Source organism: Capricornis sumatraensis, chromosome 1 (genome assembly GCF_032405125.1).
Source record: "Capricornis sumatraensis isolate serow.1 chromosome 1, serow.2, whole genome shotgun sequence".
In the NCBI taxonomy this organism is placed as follows: Eukaryota; Metazoa; Chordata; class Mammalia; order Artiodactyla; family Bovidae; genus Capricornis; species Capricornis sumatraensis.
Window position 1 is genome coordinate 44421209 of NC_091069.1, and position 25762 is coordinate 44446970.

The window sequence follows — 25762 nt, forward strand, 5'->3', positions numbered from 1 at the left end:
CTTTCTGATTTTTCATTGTTAGTTTATAGAAATGCAAGTGATTTCTGTGTATTGATTTTGTATCTCAAAACTTTGCTAAATTCACTGATTAGCTCTTGTAATTTTCTGATAGTACCTTTACGGGTACATAAATATGGTTTTTTATGTACAGTATAATGGCATCTGCAAACAGTGAGAGATTTACTTCTTCTTTTCCAATCTGGATTCCTTTTATATTTTCTTCTCTGATTGCTATAGCTAGGACTTCCAGAACTATGTTGAATAATAGTGGACACCCTTGTCTTGTTCCTGATCTTAGGGGGAATGCTGTCAGTTTCTCACCATTGACAATAATGTTAGCTGTAGGCTTATCATATATGACCTTTGCTGTGTTGAGGTGGGTTCCTTCCATTTTTTGAAAAGTTTTAATAATAAATGGGTGCTGAATTTTGTCAAAGGCTTTTTCTGCATCTATTGAGATGATCATATGGTTTTTATCTTTTAATTTGTTAATATGGTGTATCACATTGATTGTGTATATTGAAGACTCTTTGCATTCCTGAGATAAATGCAAGTTTATCAGGGTATGTGAGCTTTTTGATGTGTTGCTGAATTCTGTTTATTAAAACTTTGTTGAGGATTTTTGCATGTATGTTCATCAGTGATACTGGCCTGTAATTTTCTTTTTTGTGTGTTGTCTTTGTCTGGTTTTGATATCATGGTGATGGTGGCCTCATAGAATGAGTTTGGAAGTGTTTCTTCCTCTGCAATTTTTTGAAAGAGTTTTAGGAGGATAGGCATTAGCTCTTCTCTAAATGTTTTTATTGAATTCTCCTGTGAAGCCATCTGATCCTGAGCTTTTATTTTATGGGAGATTTTTGATCACAGCTTCAATTTCAGTGCTTGTATTTGGGTTTCATAATTTCTATTTCTTCCTGGTTCAGTCTTGGAAGACTGAACTTATCTAAAAACTTGTCCATTTCTTCCAGGTTTTCTGTTTTATTGCCAGGTAGTTGTTCATAATAGTCTCTTAGAATTCTTTGTATTTCTGCATTGTCTGTTTAACCTCTCCTTTTTCATTTCTAATTTTGTTAAGTTGATTCTTCTCTCTTTTGTTCTTGATGAATCTGGCTAAAAATTTATCAATCTTTTTTGTCTAATCAAAGAACCAGCTTTTAGTTTTATTAATTTTTACTAGTAATATTTACTATCTTTACTATTATCTTTTTCATTTATTTCTGCTCAGATCTTTATGATTTCTTTCCTTCTACTAATTTTGAAGGGTTTTTGTTCTTCTTTTTCCAGTTGTTTTTGGTGTAAAGTTAGGTTGTCTATTCAATGTTTTTCTTCTTTCTTGAGGATTGTATTTCTATAAAATTTGCTCTTAGAACTGCTTTTGCTGCATCCCATAGATTTTGAGTTGTTGTGTTTTCATTGTCATTTGTTTCTAGAATTTTTTTTAATTTCCTTTTTGATTTCTTCAGTAACCTGTTACTTAGAAACATGTTGTTTAATCTCCATGTGTTTGTATTTCTTGTAGTTTTTTTCTTGTACTTGATATCTAGTCTCACAGCATTGTGGTCAGATAAGATGCCTGATATAATTTAAATTTTCTTAAATTTACTGAGGTTTGATTTGTGACCCAAGATATGATCTATCCTGGAGAATGTTCCACATGCACTAGAGAAGAAGGTGTATTCTTCTTCATTTGGATGGAATGTCCTGAAGATATCAGTGAGATCCATCTCATCTAATGTATCATTTAAGACTTGTGTTTCCTTGTTAATTTTCTGTTTTGCTGATCTGTTCATTGGTGGGAGTGGGGCATTAAAGTCTCCTACTATTATTGTGTTACTGTCAGTTTCTCCTTTTATGTGTGTTAGTGTTTGTCTTAAGTATTGAGGTGCTCCTATGTTGGGTGCATAGATATTTACAATTGTTATGTCTTCTTCTTGGATTTATCCCCTGATCATTATGTAGTGTCCTTCCTTATCTCTTGTAATCTTCTTTAAGGTCTGTTTTGTCTGATGTGAGGATTGCTATTCCACCTTTCTTTTGCTTCCCATTTGCATGAAATATATTTTTCTATCCTCTCACTTTCAGTCTATATGTATCTGTAGGTCTGAAGTGGGTTTCTTGTAGACAGCATATTTATGGGTTTTGCTTTTGTATCCATTCAACCAGTCTGTGTCTTTTTGTTGGAGCATTTAATACACTTACATTTAAACTAATTATTGATATATATGTTCCTATTGCCATTTTCTTAATTGTTTGGAGTTGATTTTGTAGATCTTTCTTCTTTTCTTGTATTTCTTGACTATATAAGTCCATTTACTATTTGTTGTAAAGCTGGTTTAGTGGTACTGAATTCTCTTAACTTTTGGTTGTCTGAAAAGCTTTTTATTTCTCCATCAATTTTGAATGAGATCCTTGTGGAGTATAGTAATCTTGGTTGTAGATTTTCCCCTTTCAGTACTTTAAATATATCCTGCCATTCCCTTTTGGCCTGCAGAGTTTCTTCTGAAAGATCAACTGTTAAGCGTATGGGGTTTCCCTTGTATGTTACTTGTTGCTTTGCCGAAGAAATGATGCTTTTGAACTGTGGTGTTGGGGAAGACTCTTGAGAGTCTCTTGGACTGCAAGGAGATCTAACCAGTCCATTCTGAAGGAGATCAGCCCTGGGATTTCTTTGGAAGGAATGATGCTAAAGCTGGAACTCCAGTACTTTGGCCACCTCATGTGAAGAGTTGACTCATTGGAAAAGACTCTGATGCTGCGAGGGATTGGGGGCAGGAGGAGAAGGGGATAACAGAGGATGAGATGGCTGGATGGCATCACCAACTCGATGGACATGAGTTTGGGTGAACTCTGGGTGTTGGTGATGGACAGGGAGGCCTGGCGAGCTGTGATTCATGAGGTCGCAAAGAGTCAGACACAACTGAGTGACTGAACTGAACTGAACTGACGTGTTTCTCCTTGGGTTTATCATGTATGGGACTCTTTGTGCCTCTTAGACATGATTGACTGTTTCCTTTTCCATGTTGGGGAAATTTTCAACTATAATCTCTTCAAAAATTTTCTCATACCCTTTCTTTTTCTCTTCTTCTGGGACCTCTATAATTCAAATGTTGGTGTGTTTGATATTGTTCCAGAGGTCTCTGAGACTATCCTCAGTTCTCTTTATTCTTTTTACTTTATTCTGCTCTTTAGAAGTTATTTCTACCATTTTATCTTCCAGCCCACTGGTTCATTCTTCTGCTTCAGTTATTCTGCTGTTGATTCCTTCCTTCTAGAGTATTTTTAATTTCAATAATTGTGTTGTTTGTCTCTGTATGTTTATTCTTTAATTCTTCTAGGTCTTTGTTAATTGATTCTTGCATTTTCTCCATTTTGTTGTTATCTTGATGATCTTGATGGTCAAAACCTTGATCATCTTTACTATCATTATTCTGAATTCTTTTTCAGGGAGTTTGCCTATTTCCTCTTCATTTATTTGGACTTCTGTGTTTCGGTTTTGTTCCTTAATTTGTGTAGTATTTATCTGCCTTTTCATTATTTTTTTTGACTTATTGTGTTTGAGGTCTCCTTTTCCCAGGGTTCATTGTTGAATTTTTTCTTCCTTTTGGTTTCTGCCCTCCTAACGTTGGTCCAGTGGTTTGTGTAAACTTTGTATAGGGTGAGATTTGTGCTGAGTTTCTGTTTGTTTGTTTTTCCTCTGATGGGCAAGGCTGAGTGAGGTGGTAACCCTGTCTGCTGATGATTTGGTTTGTATTTTTTTGTTAGTTGTTGAGATGAGGCATCCTGCACAGGGTGCTACTGGTAGTTGGGTGATGCTGGGTCTTGTATTCAAGTGATTTCCTTTGTGTCAGTTCTCACTGTTTGGTACTCCCTAGGGTTAGTTTTCTGGTAGTCTAGGGTCTTGGAGTCAGTGCTCCCACTCCAAAGGCTCAGTGCTTGATCTCTGTGCAACAACAGCCCTCAGTCCTTCAAAAGCACTGTTCTGAAGGGCTTGTGCATGGCAATCAAAGCCTACAGAAACAGATGGGGTTAGGGGCGCAGGAGGTGAGCCTTCCAGAGTCAGCAACCAATCCTGGAGCACACCTCCAATCACAGGAGCTTGCAAGCATTCATTTGCAGATATTCACCATCTGTAAGAGAGTCTGAGCTTAATAAAATTAATTTTTCTGTCAGTCTTGACTGACAAATCTCTTCTTTCTAGTTTGCCAGTACAATTCCTACAGCATCTGGAGTGATGCTGTAGGAATCTGAAGTGCTGTAGGATGCTGTAGTGATCTGAAGTTTTTTTCCTGCAGACAAGGAATGGGGGACACAGAGGAACTTCTGTATCTGAGAAGGCCCAACAAGGTTTTGCTTAGTTTTGATTACCTGTTTTCTAAATAGGAGTAGCCATCATGGTCAACAAAAGAGTCCAAAATGCAGTACTTGGATGCAATCTCAAAAATGACAGAATTATCTCTGTTCGTTTCTGAGGCAAACCAATCAATATCACAGTAATCCAAGCCTATGCCCCAACCAGTAATGCTGAAGAAGCTGAAGTTGAATGGTTCTATGAAGACTTACAAGACCTTTTAGAACTAATACCCAAAAAAGATATCCTTTTCATTACAGGGGACTGGAATGCAAATGTAGGAAGTCAAGAAACACCTGGGGTAAGAGGCAAGTTTGGCCTTGGAATACAGAATGAAGCAGGGAAAAGGCTAATAGAGTTTTGCCAAGAGAACGCACTGGTCATAACAAACACCCTCTTCTGACAACATAAGAGAAGACTCTACAGGTAGACATCACCAGATGGTCAACACTGAAATCAGATTGATTATATTCTTTGCAGCCAAAGTTGGAGAAACTCTATATAGGCAGCAAAAACAAGACCAAGAGCTGACTGTGGCTCAGATCATGAGCTCCTTATTGCTAAATTCAGATTTTAATTGAAGAAAGTAGGGAAAACCACTAGACCATTCAGGTATGACCTAAATCAAATCCCTTATGATTATACAATGGAAGTGAGAAATAGATTTAAGGGTCTAGATCTGATAGATAGAGTGCCTGATGAACTATGGTATGAGGTTCATGACGTTGTACAGGAGACAGGGATCGAGACCATCCCCATGGAAAAGAAATGCAAAAAAGCAAAATGGCTGTCTGGGGAGGCCTTACAAATAGCTGTGAAGAGAAAAGAGGCAAAAAGCAAAGGAGAAAAGGAAAGATATAAGAAGATATAAGCATCTGAATGCAGAGTTCAAAAGAATAGCAAGGAGAGATAAGAAAGCCTTCCTCAGCAATCAATGCAAAGAAATAGAGGAAAAGAACAGAATGGGAAAGACTAGAGATCTCTTCAAGAAAACTAGAGATACCAAGGGAACATTTCATGCAAAGATGGGCTCAATAAAGGACAGAAATGGTATGGACCTAACAGAAGCAGAAGATATTAAGAAGAGGTGGCAAGAATACATGGAAGAACAGTACAAAAAAGATCTTCACGACCCAGATAATCACGATGGTGTGATCACTCACCTAGAGCCATATATCCTGGAATGTGAAGTCAAGTGGGCCTTAGAAAGCATCACTATAAACAAAGCTAGTGGAGTTGATGGAATTCCAGTTGAGCTGTTTCAAATCCTGAAAGATGATGCTGTGAAAGTGCTGCACTCAATACGCCAGCAAGTTTGGAAAACTCAGCAGTGGCCACAGGACTGGAAAAGATCAGTTTTCATTCCAATTCCAAAGAAAGACAATGCAAAAGAATGCTCAAACTACCACACAATTGCACTCATCTCACATGCTAGTAAAGTAATGCTCAAAATTCTCCAAGCCAGGCTTCAGCAATACGTGAACCATGAACTCCCTGATGTTCAAGCTGGTTTTAGAAAAGGCAGAGGAACCAGAGATCAAATTGCCAACATCCACTGGATCATGGAAAAAAACAAGAGAGTTCCAGGAAAACATCTATTTCAGCCTTTGTGTGGATCACAATAAACGGTGGTAAATTCTGAAAGAGATGGGAATACCAGACCACCTGACCTGCCTCTTGAGAAACCTATATGCAGGTCAGGAAGCAACAGTTAGAACTGGACATGGAACAACAGACTGGTTCTAATAGGAAAAGGAGTACATCAAGTTTGTATATTGTCATCCTGCTTATTTAATTTCTATGCAGAGTATATCGTGAGAAACGCTGGACTGGAAGAAGCACAAGCTGGAATCAGGATTGCTGGGAGAAATATCAATCACCTCAGATATCAGATGACACCACCCTTATGGCAGAAAGTGAAGAGAAACTAAAAAGCCTCTTGATGAAAGTGAAAGAGGAGAGTGAGAAAGTTGGTTTAAAGCTCAACATTCAGAAAACGAAGATCATGGCATCCGGTCCCATCACATCATGGGAAATAGATGGGGAAACAGTGGAAACAGTTTCAGACTTTATGTTTTTGAGGCTGCAAAATCACTGCAGATGGTGACTGCAGCCATGAAATTAAAAGACGCTTACTCCTTGGAATGAAAGTTATGACCAACCTAGATAGCATAATCAAAAGCAGAGACATTACTTTGCCAACAAAAGGTGGGTCTAGTCAAGGCTATGGTTTTTCCAGTGGTTATGTATGGATATGAGTCGGTCTGTGAAGAAAGCTGAGTGCTCAAGAATTGATGCTTTTGAACTGTGGTGTTGGAGAAGACTCTTGAGAGTCCCTTGAACTGCAAGGAGATCTAACCAGTCCATTCGAAAGGATATCAGTCCTGAGTGTTCTTTGGAAGGAATGATGCTAAAGCTGAAACTCCAGTACTTTGGCTACCTCATGCGAAGAGTTGACTCATTGGAAAAGACTCTGATGCTGCGAGGGATTGGGGGCAGGAGGAGAAGGGGACAACAGAGGATGAGATGGTTGGATGGCATCACGGACTCGATGGACGTGAGTCTGAGTGAACTCTGGGAGTTGGTGATGGACAGGGAGGCCTAGCGTGCTGTGATTCATGGGGTCGCAAAGAGTGAGACACGACTGAGCAACTGATCTGAACTGCACTGAATCCAGAGGGGAATGGGGCAGGACATGAAAGGGAATAAAGTTTTTGACAGAGAGGCTAGTCATAAACTTAGCAAAGAAACTGAATTTTAGGTGAATTCAGTGTCAACGGTTGGTTCTATTCTAGCTCTGACTATATGCTCAAATTCTTATTACAAGCCTCTCATTTTCTAAGACCTGCTTATGCTTCAGTTTATTTAATTGAGTTTCTGCCTTGCATCCTTGTGGCTGGTATCAGACTTAGTATCTTCAACAAGCAGAGTCCTGTTTTGTTAGTATCCATCTCTACTATCAATCTTTCTCAGAGACTGGACTCTATTCCTGAATGCCAGACAAGTAGCTAAGTTTACTTGTTGATAGGCATCCCTGATACTGATTCTCTGCCTACTAGGACTTCCACACTACTTTTTTCTCAGTTCCCTGTTTCCCCTCTTGTAGGGTTCCCTACTCTGAGTGACAGAACCCAAATGATATCAACTGTTTGAATCTATCTATTTCTGGGGCCTGTAGATATCATGGTGCTCTATACTTTGCCCCAGCCCCTTAAAAGAGGACTATCTGCTCCAAAGCTCTCCCATCAGGGTGTATTTCAACTGGTTGTTGTTGCTGTTTAGTCCCTTAGTCATGTCGACTCTTTTGCAACCCCATGGACTGTAGCCCACCAGGCTCCTCTGTCCATTGGGTTTCTTAGGCAAGAATACCAGGGTGGGCTGCCATTCCCTTCTCCAGGGAATCTTCCAGACCCAGGGATTGAACCCACATCTCCTGCATTGATGGGCAGATTCTTAATTGCTGAGCCACCAGGAAAGCCCATGCCTTAACTGGTGGGTGGGTTTAATTCCAGGAGCTGAGACCTCAGAGGCAGCTCCATCAGGAAACAACTCAAATTGTATATCTAGAATTTACTTTGTGTTTAGTTAGTAGTTTCCTAGACTTTTAGCACTTGATGGAAATTAAGCAATCTAGAAATTTTGAGGTTAAAAATTACTTTAGGGTGAGAATATTGTCAAGTAGAAATGTGAGTAGAATAGCAATATCAGGACACAATATGCATTTTATTGAAGTAAGGCATTTTAATTTGGAACTCTATGTGAAACACTTCAGTTGCTTCTGAACATTCGTATCTCGGGACTTGATGTAATCCTATTCACATATGTTCCACATTATTCAGTTTAAAGGAAAGGAAGAGTACCCAGTTTCTTCAAATGAGAAACATAACTCAAAAGAAAAAATTTCCAAACACTTGAAAGTTAATTTTCATACTCTTTGGGGAGAGGAAGAATTTTTTAAAATTAATTTCAGCATCCTTCAAGAATGAATACACACACTCCTGGGCATATATCCAGAGAAACACATGGCCTGAAAAGATACATGTATCCAGTGTTCACTGTAGCACTATTTGTAATAGCCAAGACATGGAAGCAAACTAAATGTCCATTGACAGAGGAATGGATATATAAGATGCACTACATATATGTGATGGAATATTACTCAGCCATTAAAAAGAATGAAATAACACCATTTGCAGCAACATGGATGGAATTAGAGTGTCATACTGAGTGAAGTAAGTCAGACAGAGGAGAAATATCATATGACATCCCTTATATGTTGAATCTAAAAATGAATGATACAAGTTAACTTACAAAACAGAAAGAGACTTGCAGACTTAGAAAACAAACTTATGGTTACTGAGGGGAAGGGATAATTAGGGACTTCGGGAAGGTCATGTACACACTACTATATTTAAAATGGATAACGAACAAAGATCTATTGTATAGTACATGGAACTCTGCTCAGTGTTATGTGCCAGGCTGGATGAGAGTGGGGTTTGGGGGAGAATGGATACATGTATATGTATGTCTGAATCCCTTCACTGTTCACCTGAAACTGCCACAACATTGTTAATTGGCTATGCCCCAATAAAAATGGTTTGGGTGTTAAAAAATAAATAAAGAATCAAGCTGCTAAAAAAAAAAATGAACACACAAGGAAAAAAATTTCTTGACTGTGAAACAATATGGCAGGTTGCAGCCTCATTTTCTCTGCCTCTGCCATCTTGGCTTCCCACTAACTGGGTCCAGATTTTCTACTAGCAGGTGTAGTTCCATTGTTTCCCAAAGTGCTCAGGCCTGAAGGCTGGATACTCTGAAGAATTTCAGCATATACTGACTTCTCCTTCACTAAACTGAGTATCACCATTCTTGGGCCAATATCCCTTCCTGTGTATTCTTCTGACAAATATCTAATATTCCAGGTTTTGTGTCAGGCATTGGCAGAGGAAGATCCATGTTTTGTGTGACCTGAGACTTGTATAATTTGGAGTTCTTCTTTTAAAAAATAATATTAAATTACAAACGAAAAGCAGGTATGAAAATGAATGCTTGTGCTCAGTCGTGTCTGACTCTTTATAACCCCATGGACTGTAGCCCACCAGGCTCCTCTGTCCATTGGATTTTCCTGGCAAGAATACTGGAGTGGGTTGCCATTTCCTTCTCCAGGGGATCTTTCCTGGAGACAGAGATTGAACACACGTCTCATGAGTCTCCTGCATTACAGTCAGATTCTTTACCACTGAGCCACCAGAGAAGCCACGAAAATGAATAAAGAAATCATGACAAATTTAAGTTTTTAAAAACTTATTCTTAATTATAAAAGCTTAATTATTCTATAGAATAATTATGTCTATACAAACAATTTTTTCTATAGAAATAATGGAGAGACCTCTAGCATAGTTGATCAATATAATTTTTTAAATTGAAAGTTTACAAAAATTTCTTTCAGCCTCACTACTCATTATTAGTAATGTCATGTAAGTTTTTAACATTTGGAAATTTTTTAAAAAGGATTTCCCTGATAGACCAGTGGTTAAGATTCCACACTCCCAATGCAGGGGGCATAGGTTCAATACCTGGTCCCTGGCTTGGCAAAAAAACAAAACAAAACAAAACCCCACATTTTTAAGATTTAGGAAAAAGCTCTATTAAGTTTTCTTCATATGTAAGCAATAAAATTTGAAGAATTTCAATTATTCTTATACAGGGACTAATCTTAATATTGGAGAAGGCAATGGCAACCCACTCCAGTACTCTTGCCTGGAAAATCCTATGTTTAGAGTAGCCTGGTAGGCTGCAGTCCATGGGGTCGTGAAGAGTCAGACACGACTGAGCGACTTCACTTTCACTTTTCACTTTCATCCATTGGAGAAGGAAATGGCAACCCACTCCAGTGTTCTTGCCTGGAGAATCCCAGGGATGGCGGAGCCTGGTGGGCTGCCATCTATGGGGTCACACAGAGTCGGACATGACTGAAGTAACTTAGCAAATCTTAATATGAATTGTCAATGATGTCCTCATTTAGTGGTATCTTATGAGGCTTTTTAAAATTGAAGTATAGCTGATGTACAATATTATATAAGTTACTGGTGTACAATATAGTTATTCACAGTTCACAATTTTAAAGGTTATATACTCCATTTATAGTTTAGTTATTGTAAATTACTGGCTATATTCCCTGTGTTTATAATATATCCTTGTAGCTTATTTTATACCTAATGGTTTGCACCTTTTAAGCCTTTACCCATATGGTATCCCTCCCTCTTCCTTCTCACCACTGGTAACCCCTAGTTTGTTCTCTATGCCTGTGACTCTGTTTCTTTTTTGTTATAGCCACTAGCTTGTTATATTTTTTAAATTCCACATGTGACACCACACAGTATTTGTCTGACTGACTTATTTTACTTTGCATGATATCCCTCCAAGTTCATCCATATCCTTGCAAATGGCAAAATTTCATTCATATATATATATATAGGATATATATGTGCTATATGTGATATACATATCCTATATCTCTGTCCATTCATCTGTTGATGGACACTTAGGTTGCTTTCATATCTTGGCAATTGTAAATAATGCTGCTATGAGCAATGAGGTGCATATGCCTTTTTGAATTAGTGTTTTTTGTTTTTAGGGTTTTTATTAACATATATCCAGTAGTGAAATTTTGCTGAGTCATATGGTAGTTATATTTTTAGTTTTTAAATAAACCTCCATACTGCTTTCCACAGTGGTTGCACCAATTTGCATTCCCACCCATAGTGTACAAGGATCCCCTTTTCTCCAAATCCTCCCAGCATTTGTTATTTGCGCTCTTCTTGATGCTTAGCCATACTGACAGGTAAGAGCTTTTGATTTGAATTTCCCTGATGATTACCATTGTTGAACATCTTTTCATGTGCCTGTTGGCCATCTGCATTTCCTGTTTGGAAAAATGTCTATTCATTTCTTCTGCTCATTTTTAAATTGGATTGTTTGCTTTTGTGATGTTGAGTTCTATGAGCTATTTATATATGTTAGATATTAACTGCCTATTGGCCATAGACTTGCAGATATTTCTTCCCGTTATGAGTTTTATAATATCTTTATTGATTCAGTATTTTATATCAAATCAGCAAAGAATTTAAATCTTTTGTTAGTATGTTTATATGCTAATACTTTGAGATGCATTAAATACTACACAGAAATTTGTAATACTGCTACAGGTTTGTTCCCCATGGATTCCAGAATAATGATAAATTCTATTTTGCCCGATTCTCACTAAAATGGAAAAAAGTGTATAGTGTATTTATAATTATACAAGCGACACTGTCAAGTTCATTTGTACAGAAGAGAACTTCTATTTTGACTAACATTGGTTAGAATTAAATCCTCCACTTGTAATGATACACATCTAATGACTAGAAGAATTGCCCCCAGACTAGCTTCTGTTTCCATACATTTCAAATCTAGTTTTTCTTCCACTAATTGTATACTTCTGTGCTTGCTACTGTGGGACCTGTTCACAGCATGATACACTCTCTGGCCCCTTTACCTTAGGGACATGATACAACTGATGTCATGAATGAATTAGGAATATTCCCAGGAGGCATTTCTACATTGAGATGGCTAGCAAAAACTTACATGTACTCAGAAGTGACTGTAGACCACATGAACATTCCAATTAAACCCAAACTAGATATATTTCCAACTCAGATTTCCTTTAGTTGAGTCTACATGCAGTTACTCTAGCAGTTACTTTACCATAAGAAAAAGTATGAGAAGCTCTAGTGGGGCTAGTTTTACTTGGGTTGTGTAGGCAGTAGAATACCTCAGTTTTGCAAAGTTTGCAAAAGTATTTGACCAGTATGTGAGCATGTTGCTAGATCCCTCCCAAGTCTGTTCAAGTGAAGGGTCCTAAAGCTTAAACTTCATTAGCTTCACAAAGAATTTAATGCAGTCAGTAAGAAAAACTATAAAACAGTTCTGTCCCATTTGTTTTTCTGGGATTAGGGGGATGCATGAGATAATACAGAAAGAATATAGGCTTCTGTAGTCTGTGATTTGTCCTTGCATCAACCCTAGTGGGACATGAAATCCCATTAGGGATGTTAATATGGACCCAGTGTCCCAGTACCAACTGCTAGGCTGCTAGATCATGCCCAGATTTGCACCTCTTTTCACTACATCCTCTGGCCCTGATCTCCACCCTGTGCTCTTTGTTTTTGTTTTGTTAGTTTTTTGTCTTTGCTTTATTTGTCTGATTGCTGTTGTGGTTCTTGCCTGAGGATCTGTGTTTAGGATCTGAGTGGCCAGAATTACAGGTACACTGTACAGACAGTTACATGTGATACTGAAGTCTGGCAATGTCAGGAGAGAAGGCAATATGGTTGGATAGGCAAAGAAAGAAAGAAAGGAGATTTGAAAATGTGAAGGTAGCCAAGGCAGGTGAAATTTGTGTATACCTGGAAACAGTGGAAACAATGTCAGACTTTATTTTTTGGGGCTCCAAAATCACTGCAGATGGTGACTGCAGCCATGAAATTAAAAGACGCTTACTCCTTGGAAAGAAAGTTATGAGCAACCTAGATAGCATATTGAAAAGCAGAGACATTACTTTGCCAACAAAGGTCCGTCTAGTCAAGGCTATGGTTTTTCCAGTAGTCATGTATTGATGTGAAAGTTGGACTGTGAAAAAAGCTGAGTGCCGAAGAATTGATGCTTTTGAACTGTGGTGTTGGAGAAGACTCTTGAGAGTCCCTTGGACTGCAAGGAGATCCAACTGGTCCATTCTGAAGAAGATCAGCCCTGGGATTTCTTTGGAAGGAATGACACTAAAGCTGAAGCTCCAGTACTTTGGCCACCTCATGCGAAGAGTTGACTCATTGGAAAAGACTCTGATGCTGGGAGGGATTGGGGGAAGGAGGAGAAGGAGACGACAGAGGATGAGATGGCTGAATGGCATCACTGATTCAATGGGCATGAGCCTAAGTGAACTCCGGGAGTTGGCGATGGACAGGGAGGCCTGGCGTGCTGCGATTCATGGGGTCGCAAAGAGTCAGACATGACTGAGTGACTGAACTGAACTGAACTGAATTATTTTTGAAAACTATTTCAGAATTAGTATAACAAAAAGTAATAACAACAAGAAAGCAGACTATTTCTTTCTCTTTTTTTTAAAAAAAAAAAGTTCTACAACTGAACTGTGATGGTTTATTTCTCTGGGTAAAAATAGAAATATTCTTCTAATAATATTCATGCTGGTCATAATGAATAATGATACAAGTGAATAAAATAGGACAATATCTATTTTTAGCATTAGAAAAAGAAGAAGTCCTTAAGAGAGTTCTGGAAGAAACCCTGAAGATATACTCCGAGTCATGGCTGCAAGCAGTTTTCATAGGCCTCCCACTACTGCTAAGTCTGTTAAGTACAGAACCATATGTTTTTCTCAAGTGTGAAAATATGAAATTGGAAAAATTACTGAGAAAATTCTCCTGTTTCCTATGACATGTGTTGATCAGACTTCTTATTGGAAAGTACATTGGCTAATGTCCTGTGAGTCATACCCATCAATGATGTATTGCTCATTTTTGTTTTGTTTTTTTTGTAATATGTGCCTGTCTGGAACATCATGGTCTGGAAAATACTACTTGTTTGTACATGTGTCTGAAAGGGCTGTGTAATTATTCTGGTTGTAAAGTGTTGCAACATGCATCTGCAGACGTGCTAGAGATCATGAGTTCTATCTAAGGTTAAGAGAGAAAGAGCTAAAGATATTGGCCCTCAAGTGAACTAATACAATTGATTTAGTATTTTGGTTCCATAGTCTAGTAATTACTTATATTTACTATCCTCTTAATTGACAGAGTTGGATTATGGTCAGTCCTCAAGTTTACCTCCACTTTTAGGTAATGCTGCTCTGATGTATACTTGTTATAAATATATCTTTTTAAAAAGTCTATTCTGTAACAGCCAATGAAAATAAGTCACACATTTGATTTTCACAATTTAAGTCCCCTTTATTAATAGGATGATTTTTTAAAAGAAAGTAAAAATTACTCTGATCTAAGATAAAAACAAATCTCCAGTCAACACATTTTTCATCTATTCTTGTCCAGTTGTATTACCAATAGGAATAGATAGAATTTCTCATTCTATTTTTCTACTTGTTAAACACACTTTGCTTGTGGTGTGGGAATCCAAGTGACCATGAGGAATATTACAAAGTAGGTAACATTTGTCTTGGATGCCTGCCTCATTGTTCCCTGAGTCCCCCTTGCCCTTAGGGCCCCATCTCAGACACTCTGTTCTAAATTTTTATTTTCAGTTCCTAATATCTCATTCTGTAAGACTATGAATACTATATTTTCTTTCTCTTATTTACATTTACCGGTTCTGTGTTGATTTTCAAGATTCCAGGATATACTAGTTCTCGTAATTTTTTAAAAGGCACAGCAGTTGTACTCATAGGAGAGAGCTAGAGTAATCATGAATCAAGGAATGCAAGAATCTATTAGGAGTGATGCCCTTTCTTCATTTATATTGTGTTAATCATTCACTCAATTGACATATCTATTGAACATCTATTTATTTGCCAGAAACTGTTCTAGGCACTTGAAATATATCGAGTACAAAAAATAAAATTCCCTGTGCTTGGGGTGATCACATTTGTGCAGTTTTATATCTCTTGAGAGTATAAATCATGCTTTTTCAAATTGTGAGTAACAACATTCAGTGCATACAGTTTGGATTTTTTTCATACTGTTAACTCTGATCATACTTTATGTCATGTCTGTGTTACTTGATGAAACAGTTCAGTGTCTTAGATGTGGTCATTGAAGTGGCTGGTCAGTGACATACTTGCTTCTCACCTTATTGAAAACAAAGTGAGGGGCTGACAGGTTAAAGTTCACCATTTTCATAGAAGAAAGGATGCAGATCAGGATCTAAGGAAGCAACACATATATTTGGCACCAGCAATATCATGTGCAAATCCTAGCCATTAAAATTTCTCCAGGACTCCTGAAAGTCTAAAATACTTACTTATGTGCCGTCTTCAAAACTGGGTAGAGTCATTCACCTAAAAATGGTCTATGCTGCTAAGTCGCTTCAGTCGTGTCCGACTCTGTGCGACCCCACAGATGGCAGCCCACCAGGCTCCCCCGTCTCTGGGATTCTCCAGGCAAGAACACTGGAGTGGGTTGCCATTTCCTTCTCCAATGCATGAAAGTGAAAAGTGAAAGTGAAGTCGCTCAGTGGTGTCCGACCCTCAGTGACCCCATGGACTGCAGCCTACCAGGCTCCTCCATCCATGGGATTTTCCAGGCAAGAGTACTGGAGTGGGTTGCCATTGCCTTCTCCGAAAAATGGCCTATAGTGGGACTGAATTTTTTAATTTGCATATTTATTATCTCCTTACTTGATTTTCACACAGAGAAAAAAATGAAATGGGAACATAAAAATTTAGAATAAGGGATCCGTCTGTGAAAAACATATACCTTTCAAAAGATATTTAGCTAAGCCAGGTTAGTATGATTAATCTTGCTTTCAAACAGGGAACTGTGCTACCAAATATGTATTCTGTTTTTCCTAATCTCTCTCTCTCTCAATATATATATGTGTGTGTGTGTGTGTGTGTGTGTGTGTGTGTGTGTATAGTTACCATCATCATTCTGTCTTGATGTATTTTTAAAATGTCTTTAGCTTGCTGTATAATCATATAAAAACCTGGTGTTAAACAGTTCAAGTTGCTCCCTGTGACCTAAGTTAAACCTTGTAAGGTTCAGATTAGGGGACAGGAAATGAATTGAGGATACAAGTGGTTCTTACGGAGAAGGCAATGGCCATGGGGTCGCGAAGAGTCGGACACGACTTCACTTTCACTTTTCACTTTCATGCATTGGAGAAGGAAATGGCAACCCACTCCAGTGTTCTTGCCTGGAGAATCCCAGGGACGGGGGAGCCTAGTGGGCTGCCGTCTCTGGGGTCGCACAGAGTCGGACACGACTGAAGCGACTTAGCAGCAGCAGCACCAGTGATTCTTAAGCTTCAGTTAAGTTGAAGCATGCTTGCATCTGGAAGATGCCTAACTTTAAGCTAAAAAAAAAAAAGGAGGAGAACAGAAGAACATGATAAACCTTTCCTATAATATAGCACTCTAGGAAAAAAATTATCTACAGGATGGTTGCATTAAGAACTTTAGAAATACTAAAACAGAAGAGTAAGTATGTATCATGTAATATTTATAGATTGTTAATTTATAAATGCTAAGTTAGTATCCTTTCAAAATACTGATTAAAAAATGACTCTCTACCCTTCTTCTATAATGAATGAGTTCAGCTCTCCACACCAGTGACAGGGAGTCAGTGAGTGTGAACTCTAGCCAAGTAGTCAGCCTAGGTGTGTTCAGAAAGCGGAGGAGAAGAAAAGGAGAGAGGAAATAATTCCTCCAGTACAAGAAGGAACCTGGGAAGGAAAAAAGGAGAAATTCTCTCCTACGTGCTTATGGAACACATTTTTGCTAACTTTGAATAGGAAAAATAAGAATATATTTAAATATTCTTCTTACGGATGAGAAAGAACCCAACTCAGTGAAATTGAAGAGCAAATCTGATGGAGAGATAAGTTTTTAAGAACTATTTTTAAATGTTTAAAGGGGTAGTTTCAGTTACTTCACAATGATTAGCACATATTTAACCCTCATATGCTAAGCACAGTCAAGCTCTTTTTATATGTTGTCTCCTTTCATTTTTATGACTTTCTGAGGTACCATAATTATGTTCATGGTTGAAGTCTATATTAAGGAACTGAGACTTTCAGGGGTTAAGAATCCCATCCAACGTGTCAGGATTCACACATAGTTTTGCCTATTTTCAAGCCTATTTCTTAAACATATCAGCTCCCTTGTACAATTTCAGTACAGAAATTTAATTCAAGTACTTCAATACAACTGTATGCATGGTTTGTAATTTTCAGTTTATAAGAATACAAGAATCTTAAAATATTTCAGTTTACTAATAACATTTATGTTGAGTAATTGGGTCTAAATTCTGAGTTGCTTATTACTTCACTGTCCTTCCTTATTGTAGAAAGATCTTTCTTTGTCTGGGCTTCCTTCTAGAAGCTGCATTTTTTTAGTAGACCTTTTTCTCCAAAAGTTCAGAGCTTTAAAAATCATCTTTTAAGAGTGAGCTTTCATTATGTTTGTCACTTACTAATTTATACAGTTAGTATTATAGAAAGAACCAGAATGTTTTTGAACATACATTTTCTTATACCCAAATTCTGCTATCAAAAGAAGATTCATTTTATTATTTTCAAAAGGCATTTTATATACCAGCTGACCTAAGACGTTATTTCATGTTGAGCCAAAGTTTGTCTTTGGGATTCCTTGTCTTTCTCTGAGTGCCTTTCTGTCTGCTTCACAGGCTTACCCAATGGTTCAGTGGGCAAAGAATCCCCTGCAATGCAGGAGACACAGGAGACATGGGTTGGACCTCTGGGTCAGAAAGATTCCCTGGAGGAGAAAATGGCAACCCACTTCAGTATTCTTGCTGAAAAATCCCATGGACAGAGGAGCCTGGCAGAGTCCATGAGGTTGCAAAGAGTTGGACATGACTAAACACATGACACTACCTGCTTCAGAGATCCTTTCCTGGCACCTTCCTGCTGACCCCTGGCTACTCAGAGCACCTTGGTGACAACCCCAGTCTGCCTTAACTCTGCCTCACTTCAGTGTCTACCATACTCTCCCTTGTTAAAACTCCTGTGTTTGTTCACTCAACAAATATTTATTGCCCATATATTATGTCTCAAGATTAGTGCCAGATACTGGATATACAACTATGAGGGAAAAGACATGGTCACTACTTTCATAGAGTTAATGTAGAAGGGAGATAGGTACTAATCCAACAAACAACAAGCTGCACGAGCAAAAGCAACACTGCAGACGAGAAATGGTGCTAGCAATTGGTGCTGGGATAGTCACAGAAGGCTAGACTTCTTTGTAGGAAAGTGACCCTTCAGCTACAGCTTCAAGGAAGAATTAATACCCAGAAGAGGGCAAGAAAGAGCCTTGTAGGCAAACTACTCAATTTTCTCTGCATCATCCAGACGTTGTTTTGCGTGCATGTGTGTGCACACACATACATACATATACATCATGCCATAGATTGTCTGTGGATTGATTGCTTTGGTTTCATTGTTAAAGCAGATCAGAGTATGCCATCTTAAGAGTACTTTGGTATAAAGATTATTTTAACCTGAAGATATTTGAGATTCAACAAATGCAGAGGGGGAGAAAACCTTCTTGGAGCTTTCCTTATCAGTGCAAGCAGCAATCTTTGTTGCAAGAGCAATAAATTCCTCTTCAGGGTAGAAAGTTCAAATGTACCATTTCTGTGGACATAGTTTATCTTCTCTCCACAACTTGAGAATGCCTGGGATTAATTGGCCTGGTGCTTCCTGTAGCATGATGTCATTAGTAGTCACACTACCCCTACTAAATGGAAAATCTTGGGTGGGAGAGAAGAGGAGATTGGCCAGCTTTTGGATAATGCATAAAGTATCTTGCAGAGTGCCTGGCATGTAGTAGGCACTTAAGTGTACCTTTCTATCCCTTCCTTCTCTTTGTCTTCCCAAGTCACCCCCCATCTGTCCCATTCCCACGTTTCTGGGTACACATCTTTGGCCTGTGTGACATATGCAGCATGGACAGGAGTATCTGATGATGTATATGCCCAGAAAATACCAAGTTGTAACTTTTAAGTTTGAAAATGATGTAGGAAAGAAACAGTGGAGTCTTAACTGTAAATAGCACTAATTAAGCTGAACAGCTTAAAGTGCAATGAACTCTTCTCAAACTAATTCTGTAACAAACATGATTCTTCAATTTTTCATTGTTGGCTCAATTTCAACTGTGAGTAGAGATACCATCTTTTTCTGCAGTGGTTTTCTTTGTGGAGGAAAAAATGCGAAATGACTACTCAATCTAGTTTTGTGTCCCACATGTTGTTGTTGGGTTTTTGTTTTTGTTGTTCTTTTTCTTATAACCTAAAAAGCTTAAATACACTGGAGCCTAACTACCTATTTATTTTCATTATCACTTGTGTCCTACCTGAAGTTAGTTACTATAATAAATGTTGTTCTCCAAGCTGTGCATATATTAGCCATCAGTGCTAGGAAACAAAGAAAGATGTGTTGTCCTGAGAAGACTGCTACTGTTACACAAAGCAGCAGCTGTCTTGAATTACACCTTATGGGCTGAATTAAATACTGTGATTTTCCTCCTGAAGTTGCCCTCCATTTGTTACACTTTAGTCCCTATTTCTGATTAGGCCAAGTATGTCCTTGAGAGTTCAGTGCTTAGAAGGAAAAATGTATAACAAGAAAAGAGCAGAATATTCTATCTGTTCTTTCCACATTGTATTCTGGCAGATACAGTCTCCCATGAGCCGCAAGAGAACACTTTCCATTAGCTTTTTTAAAATGGTAATTGGAATTTTCTCAAAGAGTAATGTGAGAGACATAATATTCATTTATTAAACTGAAATGTATTGAACTGTACCCAGGATTAGAAAGATCAATGACTGACAGTCACTCTTTGACATACACGTTTTCAACTTATACAAGACAGGTTAACAGCTGTGCATCACAGAAAACCTGAATGCAGGGCATGGGGCTGGAAATAAGAGTAAAAGACTAAGTTCCCTAACTTGTTTGGCACCTAAAAAACAGCTGTGGAAATATTACAGGTAGTTGTGGGAAAGACTGTGAGCAATAGGAAGTCAGGAACTCTGTGTTTTTTGTCTTTGTATAACTCTAAGGAAGCTAATAATTAAGAAAGTATGTTAAAGATGAGGACAATGTCTTGATTCTAAAGACTAGTTCTGGAATCATTTTGGAAAAATAAATGAAAGGATGATTCATACATATAGATTTTATTTATCATGAAACCATACTAAGCTTTAAAGCTCCATGCTCACACCGTGGATTAGATGAAGCTGAATAAAGTTTTTTCAAGTGTTTTTTGTTCATCTGAGAAAGTGATTTGAAAGATTTGTAAAACTGCCTCCCGTTTTTGCACTAAAGAATGGGAAACATTTACTATTTGTTCCTCACACTGTACTTAATCGCCATCAGGCCCATTCTCTGCCCCAAGGAAATACACACTTGCAGAGAGATCATGGTTTATCCTCAGGCAGGAGGTGTAGATGCCCCTCCCTGCCAGACAAGAGTTGAACAGGCCCACTCAACCACAGCTGCAGTGTGATGCCTCTGAGACTCCTGCAAAATCAGAATATGCCAGGACAAGCAGATGCCTTATTTCTCAGAAATTTTATTTTGGCTCCTTCACAACTTTACTGTCTAAATACTCTAAGAGCCTAACTTTTACTACAGGAATGGAAGTGAGATTCCAGTGTCTATTATTACCTGCTGCTGCTGCTGCTGCTAAGTCACTTCAGTCATGTCCAACTCTACATTATTAGCTGAGCCTCCTCCAAAACATAAGTTTTTTGTTTGCTTTCGAAAGTATGTTTTATGGTTGGTGCATGCATGTATGCTAAGCTTCTTCAGTTGTGTCTGATTCTTTGCAACCCTATGGACGGTAGCCCGCCAGGCTCCTCCATCTATGGGATTCTCCAGACAAGAATACTGGAGTGGGTTGCCATGCCCTTTTCCAGGGGATCTTCCTGACCCAGGAATCTAACCTGCATCTCGTACGTCTGCTGCATTGGCAGGCGGGTTCTTTTACCATTGGCGCTGCCTGGGAAGCCTGTTTTATGGTTGGATGCCCTAGCAGTTCATCCTCCCATAAAGTAGTGTTTATTGATATCACACATTAGACATAATGGAAAACAGTCTAGTATTTTCATAGTTTATAATGGTCTTCCAAATTCTTGGAAGGATACCTAGTGATTGTCAATCCTAGTGACTGTCAATCCTAGGATACCTACTGATTGTCACTTGATCCTAGTGATTTGTCAATATGTATTTTGTCACTTGACATACACCTTTTCCAATTTGCAGCCAGTCTGTTGTTCCATGGTCAAATTCTAATTATTGCTTATTGACCTGCATACAGATTTCTCATGAGGCATGTAAGGTGGTCTGGTATTCCCATCTCTTTCAGAATTTTCCAGTTTGTTACAATCCACACAGTCAAGGGTTTAGCATAATCAATAAAGCAGAAGTTTTTCTGGATTTCTCTTGCTTTATCTATGATCCCATGAATGTTGGTGATTTGATCTCTGGTTCCTCTGCCTTGTCTAAATCCAGGTTGAACATCTGGAAGTTCTTTGCTCACATACAGTTGAAGCCTAGCTTGGAGAATTTTGAGCATTACTTTGCTAGCGTGTGAGATGAGTGCAATTGTGCGGTAGTTTGAGCATTCTTTGGCATTGCCTTTCTTTGAGATTGGAATGAACACTGACCTTTTCCAGTCTTGAAGCCACTGCTGAATTTTCCAAATTTGCTGGCATATTGAGTGCAACACTTTAACAGCATCATCTTTCAGGATTTGAAATAGCTCAAATTCCATCACCTCCACTAGCTTTGTTCATAATGATGCTTCCTAAGGCCCATTTGATGCTTCCTAAGGCCGATCTTCACACTCTAAGATGTCTGACTCTAGGTAAAGAAGATCTTTTTTGTAGAGTTCTTCTGTGTATTCTTGCCCCCCCTTCTTAATATCTTCTGCTTCTGTTAGGTCCACACGATTTCTGTCCTTTATTGTGTTTATTTTGGCATGAAATGTTCCCTTGGTATCTCTAATTTTCTTGAAGAGATCTCTTGTCTTTCCCATTTTATTATTTTCCTCTCTTTCTCAGCATTGTTCACTTAAGAAGGTTTTCTTATCTCTCCTTGCTACTCTTTGGAACTCTGCATTCAAATGTGTATAACTTTCCTTTTCTTCTTTGCCTTTTGCTTCTCTAATTTTCTCAGCTATTTGTAAGACCTCCTCAGACAGCCATTTTGCCATTTTGCATTTCTTTTCCACGGGGATGGTCTTGATCCCTGTCTCCTGTACAATGTCACGAACCTCAATCCATAGTTCATCAGGGACTCTATCTATCAGATCTAGTCCCTTAAATCTATTTCTCACTTCCACTGTATAATCATAAGGGATTTGATTTAGATCATACCTGAATGGTCTAGTGGCTTTCCCTACTTTCTTCAATTTAAGTCTGAATTTGGCAATAAGGAGTTCATGATCTGAGCCACAAGCGGTCATGTTTTTGTTGACTGTATAGAGCTTCTCCATCTTTGGCTGCAAAGAATATAATCAGTCTGATTTCAGTGTTGACCATCTGATGATGTCCATGTGTAGAGTCTTCTCTTATGTTATTGAAAGAGGGTGTTTGCTATGAGCAATGCCTTCTCTGGCAAAACTCTGTTAGCCTTTGTCCCGCTTCATTTTGTACTCCAAAGCCAAACTTCCCTGTTAATCTAGGTGTCTCTTGAATTCCTACTTTTGCATTCCAGTTTCCCATGATGAAAAGGACGTCTTTTTTTGGTGTTAGCTCTAGACAATCTTGCAGGTATTCATAGAGCCATTCAGCTTTTGCTTCTTTGGCATTAGTGGTTGGGGCATAGACTTGGATTACCATGATATTGAATGGTTTGCCTTGGAAACGAACAGAGATCATTCATCGTTTTTGAGATTCCTCTGCAAGTACTGCTTTCCCACGTTGAAGGTCAGGAACGGCGACAGTAAGGAGATACCCCTCGTCCAAGGTAAGGAACAGCGGCTGTGCTTTGCTGGAGCAGCTGTGGAGAGATACCCCACGCCAAGGTAAGAGAAATCCAAGTAAGATGGTAGGTGTTGCAAGAGGGCATCAGAGGGCAGACACACTAAAACCATACTCACAGAAAATTAGTCAGTCTAATCACACTAGCACAACAGCCTTGTCTAATTCAATGAAACCAAGCCATGCCTGTGGGGCAACCCAAGACAGGCGGGTCATGGTGGAGAGGTCTGACAGAGCGTGGTCCACTGGAGAAGGGAATGGCAAACCACTTCAGTATTCTTGCCTTGAGAACCCCATGAACATAGGAAAAGGCAAAATGATAGGATACGAAAAGAGGAACTCCCCAGGTCATTAGGTGCCCAATATGCTACTGGAGATCAGTGGAGAAATAACTCCAGAAAGAATGAAGAGATGGAGCCAAAGCGAAAACAATACCCAGCTGTGGATGTGACTGGTGATAGAAACAAGATCCACTGCTGTGAAGAGCAATATTGCATAGGAACCAGGAATGTCAGGTCCATGAATTGAGGCAAATTGGAAGTGGTCAAACAAGACATGGCAAGGGTGAACGTCGACATTCTAGGAATCAGTGAACTAAAATGGACTGGAATGGGTGAATTTAACTCAGATGACCATTACATCTACTACTGTGGGCAGGAATCCCTCAGAAGAAATGGAGTAGCCATCATGGTCAACAAAAGAGTCCAAAATGCAGTACTTGGATGCAATCTCAAAAACGACTGAATGATCTCTGTTCGTCTCCAAGGCAAACCATTCAGTATCACAGTTATCCAAGTCTATGCCCCAACCAGTAACACTGAAGAAGCTGAAGTTGAACGGTTCTATGAAGACCTACAAGACCTTTTAGAACTAACACCCAAAAATGATGTCCTTTTCATTATAGGGGACTGGAATGCAAAAGTAGGAAGTCAAGAAACACCTGGAGTAACAGGCAAATTTGGCCTTGGAATGCAGAATGAAGCAGGGCAAAGACTAATAGAGTTTTGCCATGAAAATGCACTGGTCATAGCAAACACCCTCTTCCAACAACACAGGAGAAGACTCTACACATGGACATCACCAGATGGTCAACACCGAAATCAGATTGATTATATTCTATGCAGCCAAAGATGGAGAAGCTCTATACAGTCAACAAAAACAAGACTGGGAGCTGACTGTGGCTCAGATCATGAGCTCCTTATTGCCAAATTCAGACTTAAATTGAAGAAAACAGGGAAACCGCTAGACCATTCAGGTATGACCTCAATCAAATCCCTTATGATTATACAGTGGAAGTGAGAAATAGATTTAAGGGCCTAGATCTGATAGACAGAGTGCCTGATGAACTATGGAATGAGGTTCATGACATTGTACAGGAGACAGGGATCGAGACCATCCCCATGGAAAAGAAATGCAAAAAAGCAAAATGGCTGTCTGGGGAGGCCTTACAAATAGCTGTAAAAAGAAGAGAGGCAAAAAGCAAAGGAGAAAAGGAAAGATATAAGCATCTGAATGCAGAGTTCCAAAGACTAGCAAGGAGAGATAAGAAAGCCTTCTTCAGTGATCAATGCAAAGAAATAGAGGAAAAGAACAGAATGGGAAAGACTAGAGATCTCATCAAGAAAACTAGAGATACCAAGGGAACATTTCATGCAAATATGGGGTCAATAAAGGACAGAAATGGTATGGACCTAACAGAAGCAGAAGATATTAAGAAGAGGTGGCAAGAATACGTGGAAGAACTGTACAAAAAAGATCTTCATGATGCATATAATCATGAGGATGTGATCACTAATCTAGATCCAGACATCTAGGAATGTGAAGTCAAGTGGGCCTTAGAAAGCATCACTACCAACAAAGCTAGTGGAGGTGATGGAATTCCAGTCGAGCTGTTTCAAATCCTGAAAGATGATGCTATGAAAGTGCTGCACTCAATACGCCAGCAAGTTTGGAAAACTCAGCAGTGGCCACAGGACTGGAAAAGATCAGTTTTCATTCCAATTCCAAAGAAAAGCAATGCAAAAGAATGCTCAAACTACCGCACAATTGCACTCATCTCACATGCTAGTAAAGTAATGCTCAAAATTCTCCAAGCCAGGCTTCAGCAATACGTGAACCATGAACTTCCTGACGTTCAAGCTGGTTTTAGAAAAGGCAGAGGAACCAGAGATCAAATTGCCAACATCCGCTGGATCATGGAAAAAGCAAGAGAGTTCCAGAAAAACATCTATTTCTGCTTTATTGACTATGCCAAAGCCTTTGACTGTGTGGATCACAAGAAACTGTGGAAAATTCTGAAAGAAATGGGGAAACCAGACCACCTAACCTGCCTCTTGAGAAATCTGTATGCAGGTCAGGAAGCAACAGTTAGAACTGGACATGGAACAACAGACTGGTTCCAAATAGGAAAAGGAGTACATCAAGTTTGTATATTGTCACCCTGCTTATTTAACTTCTATGCAGAGTATATCGTGAGAAACGCTGGACTGGAAGAAGCACAAGCTGGAATCAGGATTGCCGGGAAAAATATCAATCACCTCAGATATGCAGATGACACCACCCTTATGGCAGAAAGTGAAGAGAAACTAAAAAGCCTCTTGATGAAAGTGAAAGAGGAGAGTGAAAAAGTTGGTTTAAAGCTCAACATTCAGAAAACGAAGATCATGGCATCCGGTGCCAT

The 25762-nt window shown here is 38.8% G+C and overlaps 1 pseudogene; it reads left to right on the forward strand.

Moving 5' to 3' along the window:
* Positions 1-24303, forward strand: part of LOC138074653 (craniofacial development protein 2-like) — a 38358-nt pseudogene extending 14055 nt beyond the window's left edge.
* The last annotated feature ends 1459 nt before the right edge of the window (positions 24304-25762 follow it).